At 38.9% G+C, this 20,930-nt stretch overlaps 1 long non-coding RNA gene across 5 annotated transcripts in view; it reads left to right on the forward strand.

The window, feature by feature from the left end:
• LOC149126012 (uncharacterized) overlaps positions 1–20,930 on the forward strand; it is a 496,014-nt gene that overhangs the window by 139,207 nt on the left and 335,877 nt on the right. Inside the window, exon 3 of one of the 5 annotated variants that reach the window (XR_016235191.1) lies at positions 153–345. The exons of the other annotated variants lie outside the window; for them this stretch is intronic. This is a non-coding gene — a long non-coding RNA (uncharacterized LOC149126012). Of the gene's footprint in view, positions 1–152; positions 346–20,930 lie in introns of those variants that run through there. 5 annotated transcript variants of the gene reach the window in all.

The raw sequence follows: 20,930 nt of genomic DNA on the forward strand, positions 1-20,930 counted from the left end.
TTCATATGTTCTTTGACCATGACCTTTAAAAAAAATTAGAATGCATGTGGTAGGGCTGGTGCTGTGGCACAGCGGGTTGAAACCCTGGCCTGAAGCGCTGGCATCCCATATGGGCACTGGTTCTAATCCCGGCTGCTCCTCTTCTGATCCAGCTCTCTGCTATGACCTGGGAAAGCAATAGAAGATGGCTCAAGTCATTGGGCCCCTGCACCAGCATGGGAGACCCGGAAGAAGCTCCTGGCTACTGGCTTCAGATCAGCGCAGCTCTGGCTGTTGTGGCCATCTGAGGAGTGAACCAGTGGATGAAAGACCTCTCTGCTCTACCTCTCTCTGTAACTCTGCCTTTCAAATAAATAAAATAAATCTTTTAAAAAAATGCATGTGGTTCCCCTTAGTCCTTTCTGCAAAACCATTTGTGTCTCTGGGGCAGGGGGAGTATACTGGTGTATTCAGGAGAATGGAAAAGGTTGTGCGACAAGATAACCACAAGGGGTCGGCGCCGTGGACTCACTTGGTTAATCCTCTGTCTGGGGCGCCCGCATCCCATATGGGCCCTGGGTTCTAGTCCCAGTTGCCCCTCTTCCAGTCCAGCTCTCTGCTGTGGCCCAGGAGTGCAGTGGAGGATGGCCCAAGTGCTTGGGCCCTGCACCCGCGTGGGAGACCAGGAGGAGACACCTGGCTCCTGGCTTCGGATCGGTGCAATGCACCGGCCGCAGCACACCAGCCGTAGTGGCCATTTGGGGAGTGAACCAACGGAAGGAAGACCTTTCTCTCTGTCTCTCTCTCTCACTGTCTAACTCTGGCTGTCAAAAAAAAAAAAAAAGATGTCGTGATAACTCATCTTAACTCTCAGGAGGTATTGACAGTTACTCTTGATATTAATGACATTGGCAATATAATGTGGTCACAAAACTACAAAAGTATTACTGATTATGAGTTCCTGTGGAGCTCAACATGTTCTGTGCATATGCCTAGGGGATTTTTTTCTGTAATATTTTTGAATATTATGGCTAGTTGTACCTTAAGCCTGTGATTTTAGAGTGGACTGGAATTATGTTTTTGCAAAAATTAAAGAAAAGGAAGGAAGGGAGATTGAGGGAGAGAAAGAGGCTAGAGACAGAAGTATGGTTATCTTAGGATTGTACCTATGAAATACATGATATTTGTTCTCTTTATATTGATACAAATTTTAAAAAAGATAGTTTTGCAATGTTTACTATTGGTCTTTTTTCCTAAACCATAAGAACAATTGGTTTTAATGATTGTGTAGTTTTGTTTTACGAAAGAGCAAATGTGTAATGGGAAAGCAATTTATCACTTGAGCTATTTGGAAAATGCATCACAGATTTATCTTGGGCCACATTTCTTCATGAAAAGTAGTCTTCAAGCTCAGGGAGGGCAGGGACTATGATTGCTTTATTCATCTATGGTTCTCTATTGTGTGGTTCATACTTGGTGCTCAGTAAATGTATATTGTTTGAATTGTAGAACAAGTAAGAGGTAGGGGCAGACTGCTGAGTTTTTTTATTTAATAGATTGCATATTCCATGAAGACAGTTAATTAAGTGTATTTCCTGCATGCTCAATGTCATATAGAGTGTTATAAAATAGAGGGTTTTGTTGACCACATTAGGTGAGAGAAGAAAAAGGAATACCAATATAATATAAATTACCAGAATGATTAAATTAAAGGAAACACCATTTCTTTTTTTTTTAATATTTATTTATTTGAAAGAGTTAGAGAAGAAGATAAATGCTGTCAGTTTACTCCCCAAATGGCTACATTGACCAGGGGTGGGCCAGGAGCTTCATCTGGGTCTCCCATGTGGGTAGCAGAAGTTAAATACATGGGCTACCTTCTGCTGCTTTCCTAGGTGCATTAGCAGGGAGTTAGATTGGAAGTGGAGAAGGTGGGACATGAATGGGTGCCTATATGGGATGTTGGCATTGCAGGTAGTGGCTTAATTCTGTACAGCACAGTGACAGTCATAGGAAAATCCATTTCTGTTGACATCAGATAAAAACTGATGATGAGATTCTCAAAATGGTTTTCATTGGAGTACTTTGTGAAATAGATGCCTTTTTGAAAATTTGTGTTGCTGGTATATTTTTTTTTTCTTGACAGATAGAGTGGATAGTGAGAGAGAGAGAGACAGAGAGAAAGGTCTTCCTTTGCTGTTGGTTCATCCTCCAATGGCTGCCGTGGCTGGTGCGCTGCGGCCGGCGCACCGCGCTGATCCGAAGGCAGGAGCCGGGTGCTTCTCCTGGTCTCCCATGGGGTGCAGAGCCCAAGCACTTGGGCCATCCTCCACTGCACTCCCGGGGCATAGCAGAGAGCTGGCCTGGAAGAGGGGCAACCGGGACAGAATCCGGCGCCCCGACTGGGACTAGAACCCGGTGTGCTGGCGCCGCAAGGCGGAGGATTAGCCTGTTGAGCCTCGGCGCCGGCCGTTGCTGGTATATTTGAATGTTCAAGGGTAAATTACTATGTAAAATAATTCCTATTGAAAAATTCCTATACAACTTAAGGCATTTGTAGAATTTATTCTTTCTTTTCCTAACTTGAAATTTCATCCTCCTTTGTGTCCTCCTTATGCTTTGGCTTTTGTTCTGTGTCATGTTGGAAGCAATGTTTATTATGTATCTAAATCCTTGTCCTTTTTATATTTCACCTATAATCTCTTGGTTTGCAGTAGAAAGGTTAATGGAATGAGTAATCACTATATCACTTGCCCAGTTTACACCTGGAGGTGATTTCGGAGCTGTGATTTTAGGTCAGGTGTCCTTACCCCACATTCCATTTTGTTATGCACATCAGCAGTTCTGCTTCCAAGATTAAAGTGATTGTCTTTGAATGTTAATTGTTGGGTCAGATGTAAGTTCTGGTGGTAGGAGAGTAGGTTGAAGGATAGCAATTTTAATGTTAACATCTAGCTGTAGTACGTTAGGAATGCATGTGCTTAAACATAACTTAAAGAAAAAGTATATTATTACATTTATTCCCATAATTGGAAAGTTTGGCGGTTTCTTTAAGTTTTTCCATGACTCCAAAATGGAACATAAACCACATACAATAGATTAAATATTAGGTTAGGTCATTGGAACAATTCTTCTGGGAAATTATGTATAAAATAGACAGTTGCTAGTCAAACCCTGTGGTAGAAGCATGGACTGAATGATCACGTAAAGTGTTTTGTTGTCTTGATCTTTTGGGAGATGAAGTCAGAATGCTGATTCTCTATGCCACACAGAGTAGATTGCCATTTTCTCTGTTTGGTTATTACTTTACTAATGAAGTTCAATACCCAGTATAGTCCAAAGCTCAGTAATGAGTGAATACTTCAGTGAATACATTTAGCTTAATTTTCTACCCATTTGGAGAAAGATATTGTCTGTATCAACTATACTTAAAGTACCTGTGGCATTAGTACTTCTATAGAATATTTTGGAAATTACTCTCTTTTTATAGCTTTCAAAGTTTCAGTGTGGTGAATGTTATTATTTTATATAAACAACATTGAATACAACTTAGACTAGTTGGTGATCTGCACTTGGTTGTATGATTATAGTGACATGCTTACCTACACATAGTATATTCGTATTTTCTATTTTTAAAAGACATCAGTCATTTACCACAGATTTCTTATTTCCTGAAAGAGACATTCTTAGCAGCAGTGTTGTCAAGGAAACATAGTGAAACTGTTACATAAAAGAATGTCTCTTTCAGGAAAATCTTTCAAAAATGATATTTCAATTTTTCTCTGATTATATATAATTTAATTCATAAGCTATTCAAGTAACCTTATAAGCACTTTGTGTAATGGTGTAGCTCTGGATATCTGTCAAGTAAAGATGTTTTGAAATTTGAAGGTTAAATGGTTAGAAGCCACTATTATAATATAAAGACCTAATCAGGAGGAGATTTTTAAAACAATATGATGTCTGATTCTCAAATTAAGCACATTAAGTTTCAGTGAAATCTTCAAGAAGCAGATGTCATAGAAGTAGTAATAGATTCATAATATTCCCTTGCTTCCATGCTGACGGAATGTTTTAGAGAAAAAGAGGCAATGATTACCTTTGAAAGTATCCATTTTAAAGTCCATAGGAGGGGCCAGTGCTGTGGCATAGAGGGTAAAGTCGCTGCCCACAGTGCTGGTATCTCATATGCATTCCGGTTTGAAACCCAACTGCTCCAGTTCCTATCCAGCTCTCTGCTGTGGCCTGGGAAAGCAGTAGAAGATGGCCCAAATGCTTGGGCCTGTACATCTGCACAGGAGACCGGGAAGAAGCTCCTGCTTCCTGGCTTTGGATTGGCCCAGCTCTGCCCATTTTGGCCATTTGGGGAGTGAACCAGCTGATGGAAGATCTCTCTCTCTCTCTCTCTCTCTCACCCTCTCACTCTCTCACTTTCTCTGCCATTTTGTAACTCCACCTTTCAAATAAATAAATAGATCTTAGAAAAAGTCCATAGGAACTTAATAGGAAGTCCCTAAAAGAAAAATACCATATACTTTCCCTGATCTGTGGTAACTAATAGAGAAAAAAATCAATGTATATAAGCTAAAGTGACATTTTGAGATTCAGTGATTGTTTATAGCCCTTGTCTCTCTACTGTTGAGGAACAGTATTTTTTTCCCTAGTACTATATGTTGAATTCTTTACTCAATGTAGGGTTAATCTTATGAGTATAAAATAAACTGGAAGTACATCATTGTAGAAATTAAAAGAAGGAGAGGCCAGTGCTGTGGCTTAGCCATATAAGAGCCTGTTCAAGTCCCAGATGCTCCACTTCTAATCCAGCCCTCTGCTATCGTCTGGGAAAGGAGTGGAGGATGGCCCAAGTCCTTGGGCCTCTGCACCTGTGTGGGAGACCCAGAAGAAGCTCCTGGCTCCTGGCTTTTGCTCAGCTCTGGCCTTGTGGCCAACGGGGAATGAACCAGTGAATGGAGGACCTCTCTCTCTCTCTCTCTCTTTCTCTCTCTCTCTCTCTGCCTCTCTGTAACTCTGCCTTTTAAATAAATAAATAAATCTTTTAAAAAATAAGAAAGGAACAAGAAAGGAAGAAGGGAGGGAGAGTAAGGTAAAAGTATCACTATGCTCTTTAATCTGAATATATAAAATACATGAAATTTTTTCACCTTAAAAATTAAAATTTAAATTAAAAATAAATGTAGAACTTAATAAAAAAGAAGTATGAGTAAACAGCAAATGTTATTTATGTGGTCACAAGACATGTTAACCTGTAGTAGTTGGAGACCAGGAAGGATCCAGACTTCTATCTTTAGCAGTTGCTTATTGTCTCTTTAAAATTTATCTCTTAGTATTGAAGGATATAAACTTGAATGAAAATTTTGGAGGAAGATATCCTAGAATACAATCAGATGTCACATATGTCTTGTTAGAAAAGTATATATTGATCTACATTATGTCATAGAATATGTGAATTTGAAGGTATTAAAGAGATCATTTCATAGATGAAGAAATGAGCCAAGAAAGGCTAAGAAACTTGTATAAAGTTACTTAGGAACAAAACCAGAAATAGAATCTCAGGTCCTGATTCCTAGTTTGTTGCTAGTTCCATGCTATTGTTGGCTTACAGAATTGGGATTACCACCTCTGTTTTTATTTTCAAAAATATTTATTTAATTACTTCAAAGGCAGAGTTAGAGAGACAGAGAGACAGAGAGAGACAGAGAGACAGAGAGAGAGAGGAAAATCAATCTCTCCAATCTCTGGTTCACTCCCCAAATGGCCTCAATGTCTGGCTGGGCCAGGAAGAATCTAGGAGCTTGCAACTCTATCTGGTCTCCCACCTGGGTGGTCAGGGCCCAAGAACTTGGGGCATCTTCTGCTGCTTTACCAGTTATATTACAAAGGAGGTGGATCAGAAGTGGAGTAGCCAGAACTTGAATGGGCACTCCAATGGGACATTGGTGTTGCAGGTGGTGGCTTAACTGGCTGCACCACGATGCTCATCCTGGATTAGCAGTCCTTTCTGTGATTTTTTTCACAATCATTAACACCACTGATCTTTAATTAAAATGTCATCATTATTTAAATCTTTCCTTGTAGGACTGAGGAAAAGAATTGCAAGAAATTTTAAAAAATAGCTTTTTTTATTTTTTGAGAATCATGAAGTATTTCTCAATGGGCCTTGATGACACATTAAGGAGTAATGTAGCAAATATAAAAGAACTACAGTAGTCAAAATAGATTTTGATAGAATTAAATATAAAGAAATTAAAGATTATGCTTTCTTTTGTACATCCATATCATAAAGTGTTGTACAGACAAACTAAAGATGGCACTCTTACTGGCTCTTCTCTGGGAACATCAGCATTTTCTCTGGCCTGTTGAATAGATACATCTAGTGTACATCTGTAAGTGAGAGCAAGGTGTTTACATCCTGGTCTTTTCAAAGGTGACAAAAAGATTGAGTGCTGCTTATCAATGGTCAATCTGGCTAATAATCCTTTGAATTTTTTTTTAACTTTTATTTAATGAATATAAATTTCCAAAGTACGATTTATGGATTACAATGGATTCCCCCCCATACCATCCCTCCCACCCACAACCCTCCCCTTTCCTACTCCCTCTCCCCTTCCATTCACATCAAGATTCATTTTCGATTATCTTAATATACAGAAGATCAGCTTAGTATACATTAAGTAAGGATTTCAACAGCTTGCTCCCACACAGAAACATAAAGTGAAAAATAATAGATGATTTTTTTTTTAAATGATGATGAAATCAGATCAGACCTATTGTCATGTTTAATCCCAGTGAGAGTCAAGTTGGGAGTTGATAATTTCTTTTTTTTTTTTTTTTTTTACAGAGGATCAGTTTAGTATACATTAAGTAAAGATTTCAACAGTTTGCACCCCCATAGAAACACAGAGTGAAATATATTGTTTGAGTACTCGTTATAGCATTAAATCTCAATGCACAGCACATTAAGGACAGAGATCCTACATGAGGAGTAAGTGCACAGTGACTCCTGTTGTTGACTTTACCAATTGACACTCCTGTCTATGGCATCAGTAATCTCCCTATGCTCCAGTCATGAGTTTCCAAGGCTATGGAAGCCCTCTGAGTTCTCCGATTCTTATTTTGTTTAGACAAGGTCATAGTCAAAGTGGAGGTTCTCTCCTCCTTTCAGAGAAAGGTACCTCCTTATTTGAAGACCTGTTCTTTCCACTGGGATCTCACTCACAGAGATCTTTTGCCAGCGTATCTTGGCTTTCCATGCCTGAAATACTCTCATGGGCTTTTCAGCCAGCTCCGAATGCCTTTAGGGCTGATTCTGAGGCCAGAGTGCTATTTAGGACATCTGCCATTCTATGAGTCTGCTGAGTATCTCACTTCCCATGTTAATCCTTTGAATTTAAAAAGGAGTCCAGTCTTTTCCTCTGGCTGTTTTAAAGATTTTTATTTTGGTTTTCAGTTTATTAGTATATTTACAAATTGTTTTTACTTTTAATGGTCCCTCTGTGTTTATAGTGCTTTTTGAATCTGTGACTAATATTTTTTGTTAGTATTGGACACATCTCAGCTTATAGCTTTTCAGATACTGTTTGTACTTTTTCTTTCTCCTTTCCATTCTCCAAATGCATGAATGAGAGGTCTTCAGAAAGTTCATAGGAAATGTGTATTATGAGAAGATTCTGGATGAAATTCAAATTTTCTGTTTCAAAATGAACTTTTAACTCCACTTACTGCGAGCTTTTTGAATTACCCTATGTGTCCCCATATGGCATTTGAAATTTATATATTGATTTCTGTATGTTCTATCTCTCATACCCCTCTACCACACCCCAGATTATGGCTTGGACATTTTATTCTTATCTTTCTCCATGTAACTATCTCTCTCTAACTATGTTTAAAATTGTTAAACATCTTATGGTGACATAGTGATTCTGGAATTTTCTTTTGAGTTGTGTTTGTTGTAGATTAAGTTATTTTCTCAGTTATATTTGCATGATTGCTTAGTTATTTTTATCTTTTTTTTTAAAATGATGATGAAATCAGATCAGATCTATTGTCATGTTTAATCCCAGTGAGAGTCAAGTTGGGAGTTGATAATTTCTTCTTCTTCTTCTTCTTCTTCTTTTTTTTTTTTTTTTTTTTTACAGAGGATCAGTTTAGTATACATTAAGTAAAGATTTCAACAGTTTGCACCCCCATAGAAACACAAAGTGAAATATATTGTCTGAATACTCGTTATAGCATTAAATCTCAATGTACAGCACATTAAGGACAGAGATCCTACATGAGGAATAAGTGCACAGTGACTCCTGTTGTTGACTTTACAAATTGACACTCCTGTCTATGGCATCAGTAATCTCCCTATGCTCCAGTTATGAGTTTCCAAGGCTATGGAAGCCCTCTGAGTTCTCCTACTCTTGTCTTGTTTAGACAAGGTCATAGTCAAAGTGGAGGTTCTCTCCTCCTTTCAGAGAAAGGTACCTCCTTATTTGAAGACCTGTTCTTTCCACTGGGATCTCACTCACAGAGATCTTTTGCCAGAGTGTCTTGGCTTTCCATGCCTGAAATACTCTCATGGGCTTTTCAGCCAGATCCGAATGCCTTTAGGGCTGATTCTGAGGCCAGAGTGCTGTTTAGGACATCTGCCATTCTATGAGTCTGCTGAGTATCTCACTTCCCATGTTGGATCACTCTCCCCTTTATTTATTCTATCGGTTAGTGTTAGCAGATACTAGACTTGTTTATGTGCTCCCTTTGACTCTTAGTCCTTTCATTATGATCAATTGTGAACTGAAATTGATCACTTGGACTAGTGAGATGGCATTGGTACATGCCACCTTGATGGGATTGAATTGGAATCCCCTGGTATGTTTCTAACTCTACCATTTGGGGCAAGTCAGCTTGAGCATGTCCCAAATTATACATCTCTTCCCCCTCTTATTCCTACTCCTATGTTTACCAGGGATCACATTTCAGTTAATTTTCAACACTTAAGAATAACTGTGTGATAATTACAGAATTAAACCAGTCATATTAAGTAGAACAGACAAAAAAACTACTAAGAGGGATAATGTATTAAGTTGTTCATTAACAGTCAGGGCTATGCTGATCAAGGCACCATTTCTCATAGTGTCCATTTCACTTCAGGAGGTTTCCTTTTTGGTGTTCAGTCAGTTGTCACCGATCAGGGAGAACATATGGTATTTGTCCCTTTGGGACTGGCTTACTTCACTCAGCATGATGTGTTCCAGATTCCTCCATTTTGTTGCAAATGACTGGATTTCGTTGTTTCTTACTGCAGTATAGTATTCTAAAGAGTACATATCCCATAATTTCTTTATCCAGTCTACCGTTGATGGGCATTTAGGTTGGTTCCAGGTCTTAGCTATTGTGAATTGAGCTGCAATAAACTTTAGGGTGCAGACTGCTTTTTAGTTTGCCAATTTAAATTCCTTTGGGTAAATTCCAAGGAGTGGGATGGCTGGGTCAAAGGGTAGGGTTATCTTCAGGTTTCTGAGGAATCTCCAGACTGACTTCCATAGTGGCTTCACCAGTTTGCATTCCCACCAACAGTGGGTTAGTGTCCCTTTTTCCCCACATCCTCTCCAGCATCTGTTGTTGGTAGATTTCTGCATGTGAGCCATTCTAACCGGGGTGAGGTGAAACCTCATTGTGGTTTTGATTTGCGTTTCCCTGATTGCTAATGACCTTGAACATTTTTTCATGTGCCTGTTGGCCATTTGGATTTCCTCTTTTGAAAAATGTCTATTGAGGTCCTTGGCCCATCTCTTAAGTGGGTTGTTGGTTTTGTTTTTGTGGAGTTTCTTGATCTCTTTGTAGATTCTGGTTATTAACCCTTTATCTGTTGCATAGTTTGCAAATATTTTTCCCATTCTGTTGGTTGCCTCTTCACTTTCCTGACTGTTTCTTTTGCAGTACAGAAACTTCTCAATTTGATGCAATCCCAATAGTTGATTTTGGCTTTGACTGCCTGTGCCTCCCGGGTCTTCTCCAGAAATTCCTTGCCTGTGCCAATATCTTGAAGGGTTTCTCCAATGTTCTCTAGTAACTTGATGGGGTCAGGTCGTAGATTTAGGTCTTTAATCCTTGTTGAGTGGATTTTTGTGTAAGGTGTAAGGTAGGGGTCTTGCTTCATGGTTCTGCACGTGGAAATCCAGTTTTCCCAGCACCATTTATTGAATAGACTGTCCTTGCTCCAGGAATTAGTTTTAGATCCTTGATCAAATATAAGTTGGCTGTAGATGTTTGGATTGATTTATGGTGTTTATATTCTGTTCCATTGGTCTATCCATCTGTTTCTGTACCAGTACCATGCTGTTTTGTTTACAACTGCCCTGTAGTATGTCCTGAAATCTGGAATTGTGATGCCTCCAGCTTTGTTTTTGTTGTACAAGATTGCTTTAGCTATTCGAGGTCTCTTGTGCCTCCATATAATTTTCAGCACCATTTTTTCCAGATCTGAGAAGAAGGTCTTCGGTATCTTGATTGTTATTGCATTGAATCTATAAATTGCTTTTGGGAGAATGGACATTTTGAGGATATTGATTCTTCCAATCCATGAGCATGGAAGATTTTTCCATTTTTTGTATCCTCTTTTATTTCTTTCCTTAAGGTTTTGTAATTCTCATTGTAGAGATCTTTAACGTCCTTGGTTAAGTTTATTCCAAGGTATTTGATTGTTTTTGTAGCTATTGTGAATGGGATTGATCTTAGAAGTTCTTCCTCAGCCATGGCATTGTCTGTGTATACAAAGGCTATTGATTTTTGTGCATTGATTTTATATCCTGCTACTTTGCCAAACTCCTGTATGAGTTCCAATAGTCTCTTAGTAAAGTTCTTTGGGTCCCCTAAATAAAGAATCATGTCATCTGCAAAGAGGGATAGTTTGACTACTTCTTTCCCAATTTGTATCCCTTTAATTTCTTTTTCTTGCCTAATAGCTCTAGTCATTTATATCTTAATGCTCTTGTCTCTAGAACCCTCACTTGATTGTTTGTATCGCCTGTTGTTTCTCTTGGACTTTAGACATACAATCTTCACCTGAAGAAGTATGTATGTATTTTGAGGATAATGATAATGTTGTTTGCTGTAAGAAATAATCTATGTTTATTTCTGTTACAGTTAGGGATGCTGGCAATTCCAAACCAGTTTAATTCAATCAGGGATTGAAATAATTCAAAACTGTGGTTCATTCGACATGTAAATGATTTTATTTCTAATTTCTATTTATTGCTAAGATATCAAACTTCATGATTCCAGTCCCAAATCTGGATAGTTTGCCAGGGCACCCTACCTCTGGCTGCCCTTGGTTGATTTTTGTTCATCCTTGATGTTCAGTCTTGTGTGTGTAGCCTCATGAGTGTAATGAAAGTTCTTGGTGTCTCAGGAATTTCTGTTGTAATGGGAAAATATCCTTAAGACACAAGCAGCCTGTACATTTCATGTTATCAATCTTGATTTCCTTCTTTATCTGGATTTTGTTATCATAAGTCTTTAGTTCCTTGGAAGTTTTTTTAATGCTATTACATAAATTTTGTTTTATTTTACTCAGTGTCTTTTCTGTAATGAAACATATTGGTCCTAGTTATCTAGTCTTCCATTGCTGAAGTGAATCTCCCAAATCTGTCGTATTTTCATATACCTGTCAGGTTTTCATTTTTGTAACATCAGGACTGTTTATTTTTATTTATTTATTTATTTATTTTTAAAGATTGATTTATTTTACTTGAAAGTCAGTGTTACATAGGAGAGAAGGAGAGGCAGAGAGAGAGAGAGAAGTCTTCCATCCACTGGTTCACTCCTCAGTAAGCCACAATGGATGGAGCTGCGCTGATCCGAAGCCAGGAGCCAGGAGCTTCTTTTGGGTCTCCCTTGCAGTGCAGGGGCCCAAGGGTTTTGGCCATCCTCTACTGCTTTCCCAGGCCATAGCAGACAGCTGGATCGGAAGTGGAGCAGCTGGGACTTTAACTGGTGCCCATATGGGAAGCTGGCACTTCAGGCAGTGGCTTTACCTGCTGCTCCGCAGCACTGGCCCCAAGACTGTTTATGTTTAAATAGGAGATGGAGCTGCTGTGTGTTCCTCCTGCCATTTCACTAGCAATACAGACATGCAACATAGCTAAAAAGAAACTCAGGTTGGGAGCGGTAAGATGGCTGAATAGGAAGGGAGCACACTGATAGTCTGGGGAGAGACAGTTTAATAAAAGTGGAGATACTGCAGGTTCAAGGAAGAGTAGGGGAAGAAACAGCAGAGGAAACTCTTCCGGAACTAGTGATTCACAGTGGACCTGCATGGAGAGCATGGGAACCCACAGTTCGGGACACCAGCGGCAGACTCAACACACCAGCGCTGGAACGCGAGGTGAGCCGAACCTCAATAGCCCGAGACACCGGCAGGCAAGCGGAAAGAGGAGACTAGAGGGAACGACCCCGTGGGGAAAAGTTCACCAGGCCAACTAGAAAAGAGAGAGAGAAAAAAAAAAGTGACCAATACGGACACAAGTTTCTCTCCGCTCACCTCTCAAAGGCGAGCAAGACAAAGAGCAGACACCATCTTGGACATATGTCAAAAGCAGGGTGATCTCAGGTCTGCACCAGCCCTGAGCCTAGCAGAAAAACCTAACTCTGGGGGTGGGTGTGTGTGTGTATGAATTAACAGGAGATTAGAACCTAGTGAATGTGTGGTGCTACTGAACTGAGACTGTGAAAAAAGAGACAGTGGGGGAGAGAACTCATGTAATTCACGTGAGTATTCTCCAGAGATGCTACAATTCGGTAACCTTGGCAACCCAGTGGGAGACTGCAGGAGAATTTGAGCCCACACTGAGGACAGGACAGATTCCCTGTGTGGTCCTTGGGAAAGAGCTTCCAATCTCTGGTTCTTGTGGGTATATCATTTGCCTGCTAACTACTTCCAATTTCATTCAGCTGTGTGGAATTACTTCCCTTTTGAATCAAAAAAAAAAAAAAAAAAAGAGAGAGAGAGAGATTTACCACCCCTAACCTGGGAGTGTCACCGTTGGCACACCCTTAACCCTGAGGAACCAAACAAAGCTCTCAGGCCACACCCATCTCAAGCCTCTAAGGCTCCATCAAAAACAGACAGTCCACTTACTCTAGAGTCATAGTATAACAAGAAAAAACACCACAGTGAAGAAACCAAAGAATATCTCCAATATGCCAAACAACAAATGCAGAAACCGAGATAACAAGGACAAGGAAGACACTATGATGCCCCCAAATGAAATAGACACCCCAATTCAAGATTATGAAGATGATGAGATAGAAGAAATGCAAGAAGCAGATCTCAAACAATTGATAAGAACATTAAGAAGTTCTCAAAAGCAAATTCTTGAACTACAGAAATCCTTAATGGACAAGATAGAAAATCTTTCTCATGAAAATGAAATATTAAGGAGGAATCAAAATGAAATGAAACAACTAGTACAACAGGAAACTGTGATAGTGACAAGAAATCATAATGAAATGAAGAATTCAATAGACCAAATGACAAACACATTAGAGAGCCTTAAAAACAGAATGGGTGAAGCAGAAGAGAGAATATCGGACTTGGAAGACAGAGAACAGGAGAGGATACAGTCAAACCAAAGAAGAGAAGAGGAAATTAGAATCTAAAAAATATTGTGGGGAATCTACAGGATACTATTAAAAACCCAACATTCGGGTTCTAGGAATTGCTGAAGGCATGGAGAGGGAGAAAGGATTAGAATGCCTTTTTAGTGAGATACTAGCAGAAAATTTCCCAGGTTTGGAGAAGAACAGAGACATCCTAGTACAGGAAGCTCATAGAACCCCTAATAAACATGACCAAAAGATATCCTCACCACGACATGTTGTAATTAAACTCACCACAGTTAAAAAGAAAGATGTGCAAGAGAGAAACGTCAGATTACTTTCAGAGGATCTCCAATTAGACTCACAGCAGACTTCTCACCAGAAACCCTACAAGCTAGAAGGGAATGGCGAGACATAGCCCAGGTACTAAGAGAGAAAAACTGCCAGCCCAGAATATTATATCCTGCAAAGCTCTCATTTGTGAATGAAGGTGAAATAAGGACCTTTCATAGCAAACAGAAATTGAAAGAATTTGTCACCACTCATCCAGCCCTGCAAAATTGGCCAGTAGAATGCAACAATACATCAGAATGGTCATCCACCCAGACCAAGTGGGATTTATCCCTGGTATGCAGGGATGGTTCAATGTGCTCAAAACAATCAACATGATACACCACATTAACAAACTACAGAAGAAAAACCATATGATTATCTCAATAGATGCAGAGAAAGCATTTGATAAAATACAACACCCTTTCATGATGAAAACTCTAAGCAAACTGGGTATGGAAGAAACATTCCTCAATACAATCAAAGCAATTTATGAAAAACCCACGGCCAACATCCTATTGAATGGGGAAAAGTTGGAAGCATTTGCACTGAGATCTGGTACCAGACAGGGATGCACACTCTCACCACTGCTATTCAATATAGTTCTGGAAGTTTTACCCAGAGCTATTAGGCAAGAAAAAGAAATTAAAGGGATACAAATTGGGAAAGAAGTAGTCAAACTATCCCTCTTTGCAGATGACATGATTCTTTATTTAGGGGATCCAAAGAACTCTACTAAGAGACTATTGGAACTCATACAGGAGTTTGGCAAAGTAGCAGGATATAAAATCAATGCACAAAAATCAATAGCCTTTGTCTACACAGGCAATGCCACAACTGCAAAAGAACTTCTATGGTCTATCCCATTCACAATAGCTACAAAAACAATCAAATACCTTGGAATAAACTTAACCAAGGACATTAAGGATCTCTACGATGAGAATTACAAAACCTTAAGGAAAGAAATAAAAGAGGATACAAAAAATGGAAAAATCTTCCATGCTCATAGATTGGAAGAATTAATATCATCAAAGTTTCCATTCTCCCAAAAGCAATTTACAGATTCAATGCAATACCAATGAAAATACCAAAGACATTCTTCTCAGACCTGTAAAAAATGATGCTGAAATTCATATGGAGACACAGGAGACCTCGAATAGCTAAAGCAATCTTGTACAACAAAAACAAAGCCAGAGGCATCACAATACCAGATTTCAGGACATACTACAGGGCAGTTATAAACAAAACAGCATGGTACTGGTACAGAAACAGATGGATAGACCAATGGAACAGAATATAAACACCATAAATCAATCCAAACATCTACAGCCAATTATTTTTGATCAAGGATCCAACACCAATCCCTGGAGCAAGGATAGTCTATTCAATAAATGGTGCTGAAAAAACTGGATTTCCACGTGCAGAACCATGAAGCAAGACCCCTACCTTTCACCTCACACAAAAATCCACTCAACGTGGATTAAAGACCTAAATCTACGACCCAACACCATCAAATTATTAGAGAGCATTGGAGAAACTCTGCAAGATATAGGTACTGGCAAAGACTTCTTGGAAAACACCCCAGAAGCACAGGCAGTCAAAGCCAAAATTAACTATTGGGATTGCATCAAATTGAGAAGTTTCTGTACTGCAAAAGAAACAGTCAGGAAAGTGAAGAGGCAACCAACAGAATGGGAAAAATATTTGCAAACTATGCAACAGATAAAGGGTTGATAACCAGAATCTTCAAAGAAATCAAGAAACTCCACAAAAACAAAACCAACAACCCAATTAAGAGATGGGCCAAGGACCTCAATAGACATTTTTCAAAAGAGGAAATCCAAATGGCCAGCAGACACTTGAAAAAATGTTCAAGATCACTAGCAATCAGGGAAATGGAAATCAAAACCACAATGAGGTTTCACCTCACCCCGGTTAGAATGCCTCACATTCAGAAATCTACCAACAACAGATGCTGGAGAGGATGTGGGGAAAAAGGGACACTAACCCACTGTTGGTGGGAATGCAAACTGGTAAAGCCACTATGGAAGTCAGTCTGGAGATTCCTCAGAAACCTGAATATAACCCTACCGTTTGACCCAGCCATCCCACTCCTTGGAATTTACCCAAAGGAGTTTAAATTGGCAAACAAAAAAGTGGTCTGCACCCTAATGTTTATTGCATCTCAATTCACAATAGCCAAGACCTGGAACCAACCCAAATGCCCATCAACAGTAGACTGGATAAAGAAATTATGGGACATGTACTCTATAGAATACTATACAGCAGTCAAAAACAACGAAATCCGGTCATTTGCAACAAGATGGAGGAATCTGGAAAACATTATGCTGAGTGAACTAAGCCAATCCCAAAGGGACAAATATCATATGTTCTCCCTGATGGGCAACAACTAACTGAGCACCAAAGGGGAAACCTGTTGAAGTGAAATGGATACTATGAGAAACAGTGACTCTAGTCCTGACTGTTGATGTACAATGTAATACTTTATCCATTTTAGTATTTTCTCTTTGTTTTGTTCTGGTACTATTGGTTGAACTCTGTGATTAACACACAATTATTCTTAGGTGTTTAAATTTTAACTGATAAGTGATCCCTGTTAAATATAAGAGTGGGAATAAGAGAGGGAGGAGATGTACAATTTGGGACATACTCAATCGGACTTGCCCCAAATGGTGGAGTTAGAATCATGCCAGGGGATCCCAATTCAATCCCATCAAGGTGGCATGTACCAATGCCATCTCACTAGTCCAAGTGATCAATTTCAGTTCGCAGTTGATCACAGTGATAGGTCTAAGAGTCAAAGGGATCACACAAACAAGTCTAGTGTTTGCTAATACTAGCTGATAGAATCAAAAAGGGAGAGAACGATCCATCATGGGAAGTGGGATACACAGTAGACTCATAGAATGGCAGATGTCCTAAATAGCACTCTGTTCTCAGAATCAACCCTTAAGGCACTTGGATCTGGCCGAAGAGCCCATGAGAGTATTTCAGGCCTTGAAATCCAATGTACTCTGGAAAAAAAGAAGACCTAAATAGAAGATCTCTGTGAGTGAGATCCCAGTGGAAAGGACAGGGCCATCAAAGAAGGAGGTACCTTTCTCTGAAGGGAGGAGAGAACTTCCACTTTGACTATGACCCTGTCGGAATAAGATCGAAGTCAGCGAACTCAAAAGGCTTCCATAGCCTTGGCAACTCATGAATAGAGCCTAGGGAGATTACTGACGCCATAAACAAGAGTGTCAAATTGTTAAGTCAACAACAGGAGTCACTGTGTACTTACTTCTCATGTGGGATCTGTCCTTAGTGTGTTGTCCAATGTGAAGTAATGCTATAACTAGTACTGAAACAGTATTTTACACTTTGTGTTTCTGTGTGGGTGCAAACTGATGAAATCTTTACTTACTATATACTAAATCGATCTTCTGTATATAAAGATAATTGAAAATGAATCTTGATGTGAATGGAATGGGAGAGGGAGCGGGAGATGGGAGGGGTGTGAGTGGATGAAATTATGGGGGGAGGGGAAGCCATTGTAATCCATTAACTGTACTTTGGAAATTTATATTTACTAAATAAAAAATAAATAAAAAATAATAATGTGAAAAAATAGATCTTTTGTTAAAAAAAGAAACTCAGCTGAGTTTTTGTCTATATTCTTTTGAAGGTTTGCATGTTGAAGTTAAGAAATGGTTAGGAGTGAGGGAAATATAGTATGGTGTATTTCTCGGTGACTTATTTAATATCAAGATTTCTGCTGCTCAAAATTTGTTTACTGAAGAAGTTTTATTTCCTGATTACATATTTTTGTTGTGGAATATAATTGGAAATTACAGCATCTTTCTTTTAAATGTATTATTGAAAATTGTATATTGTTAACTGAAATCATATTAAGAATCAACTTTTGCATAATTAAAATAATCAGAGGCTAGCATTGTGATGTAGCAGGTTAAGCTGCCCACTGTTATGTCAGCATCCCATGTGGGCACTGGTTCATGTCCCAGCTGCTCCACTTCCAGTCCAGCTCCCTGTTAATGCCCTGGGAAAAGCAGCAGAAATGGTCCAAGTACCATCCATGTGAGAGATTTGGAGGAAGCTTCTGGCTTCTGGCTTCCGCTTGGCCAAGCCCTGGCCATTGTGGCTGTTTGGGGGAGTGATCCCATGGATGGAAGATTGATCTCTCTCTTTCTCTCTGACTCTGCCTTTCAAGTTAAGAAATAAATATTTTATAAATAAATAAATAAATAAATAATCATGTCCAGTCTTTAGGATACTCTAAGTGAAAGCAAAAGTTATTTACTATTGTAAATAATTTGCTATTGCATAAAAACATTAGGTATATACATACTAAGGTACTTCATAAAGTTTGTGGAAAAACTGAATTAAAATATATATTTGTTTTGATCTAAACATTTTGTTTTGATCTAAACATTTGTTTTGATCTAAACATCTTTTCATAATATGCATTTTATATTAACTCTTTGAAGGGCCTTCTCATATATTTCATTTACTGTTCCTTTGGCACACAAATTGAATTACTCAGAATAGATTAGTATCCATAAAACCACCACCTGACTTGGAAGCCAGGACAGTATCAGTAACTTCCCCCTACCTATTTGTTTCTCTCATCGGTCTTTCTGTGTCCTGAGGTAACTACTTTCCTGGAGTTGTATTTTATGTATGTGCCTAAACAATAAATCACTTAATTTTAGTTGTTTTACAATTGTCATCTAGAGCCTTGGTCTTTTCAAAGTCAGAGTAGTTATTGCTAAGCAAGTATTTATTGCCAAGCTAAATGAGTGGAGGGCTAACATACCAGGTATCTCAGCTCATTTCTGATTCCTTCCCAAGGAAAACAGAACTTTACTTCTTGTTAAGGCTCACATCAAAACAGTTAGAACTTCAGCATACATACTAAAAAGCATTTGTGGGTGGAATAATTCTGCTTTTATTGTTTTACTTTGCCAGGTCTCTAGATGGTTTATAAAAGCAGCTAAATTCATGCAGGCTACAAATAACTACTATGAATTTTATGCCTGGCGTACAAAGGCAATGCTTTGCTAGCTGACCTGAATTCTATTCCTATATGTTATTCTTCATTGCCTTCAGCACCTAGGGAGGGGACTTTGGAGGAATTTACTGCTTGGAGTCAAATGAATTGTCCACTGAGTTTTCTCCTCCCATCCAGCTTCATGGATTTGTATGTGCTCTGAATATGGTAACTTTATCAATTCTGACAGTGGTTTTGGTATCAAAGACTGAAACTCTGGCTTCATTCATAGAGGCATAGAGACATTTGTTGACAAAAAAAGAATAAAAGTATAGATGCTCTTAGTATGTAGTAAATGATGCAAAAACCAGCAAGAATTACTGTGAGCCTAGAGTTTAAGATGGAAATTAAAATAGATTGTGCCTCATACATTCTAGATCTGGAATGGTTTTATTCAGAATTTAAGAAGAATGTCTAGCTTAAAAAATATTCTTTGTTTCCATAATAATTTCAGCATCATTATTTTTCCTATATCTGAGAGGAATGTCCTTGGTATTTTGATGGGTATATCATTGAATTTATAAGTTGCTTTCAGTAGTTTGGGCATTTTGATGATACTGATTCTTCCAATACATGAACATGGAAGATTTTTCCATTTTTTTGTGTGTTTTGTTCTATTTATTTCTTTAATGTTTTGTAATTCTCATCATAGAGATCTTTGATGTCCTTGGTTAAATTTATTCCAGGGTATTTGATTTTTCTTTTGTAGCTATTGTGGATGGTACTGATTCTACAAGTTCTTTCCCAGCCATGGCATTGTCTGTGTATACAAAAGCTATTGGTTTTTGTGTGTTGATTTTATATCCTGCCATTTTACCAAACTCTTTTACTCATGCCAGTAGTCTCTCTAATCCCCTATATATACAACCATGTCATCTGCAAATAGGGATAGTTTGACCTTCTCCTTCCCAATTTCATTCCTGTGAGTTCTTTTTCTTGCATGGAAACACAAGAGTCCCAAATAGTTAAAGCAGTCTTATACAGCAAAAAACAAAGCTGTAGACATCACAATACCAGATTTCAATACTTACTATAGGGCAGCTATAATAAAAACAACCCAGTACTAGTACTAAAACAGACAGACAGACCAATGGAACAGAATAGGAACTCCCGAAGTCAACCTACGCATCTGCAACCAAATTACCTTTGATAAAGCAACTAAAATCAATCCCTGGAGCAAGTAATGTCTTCAACAAGAGGTGCTGGGAAAATTGGATCTCCATATGCAGAAGTATGAAGTAAGACCCCTATCTTACACCTTACACAAAAATCCATTCAAAAATGGGGCCAGCACCATGGTGCAGTAGGTTAATCCTCTGCCTGCGGCGCCAGCATCCCATATGGGTGCCAGTTCTAGTCCCAGCTGCTCCTCTTCCAATCCAGCACTCTGCTGGTGTCCTGGGAAAGCAGTAGAAGATAGCTAAAGTGCTTGGGCCCCTGCACCTGCGTGGGAGACCTGGAGGAAGCTCTTGGCTCCTGGCTTCAGATCGGAGTAGCTCCAGCCATTGCAGCCAGTTGGGGAGTGAACCAACGGAAGAAAGACCTCTCTCTCTCTCTCTCTCTCTCTCTCTCTCTCTCTCTCTGTAACTCTACCTCTCAAATAAATAAAAATCTTAAAAAAATCTAGTTTCTAAAAAAAATCCACTCAAAATGGATCAAACACCTAAATCTATGACCTGATACTATTAAATTGTTAGAGAACATTGAGGAAACCCTGCAAGATAATGGCATAGGAAAAGAGTTCTTGGGTAAGACCCCAGAGGCACAGGCAGTCAAACCCAAAATTGACAAATGAGATTACATCAAACTGAAAAGCTTCCGCACTGCAAAATAAAAATTCAGCAAAGTGAAGAGGCAACTGACACAGAATGGAAGAAAATATTTGCAAACTACGAAACTGATAAAGGATTAACTTTCAGAATATATATAGAGCTCAAGAAACTAA

This window comes from Oryctolagus cuniculus, chromosome 6 (assembly GCF_051225735.1).
Source record: "Oryctolagus cuniculus isolate XC-2025 breed Fujian yellow rabbit chromosome 6, ASM5122573v1, whole genome shotgun sequence".
Taxonomy (NCBI): Eukaryota; Metazoa; Chordata; class Mammalia; order Lagomorpha; family Leporidae; genus Oryctolagus; species Oryctolagus cuniculus.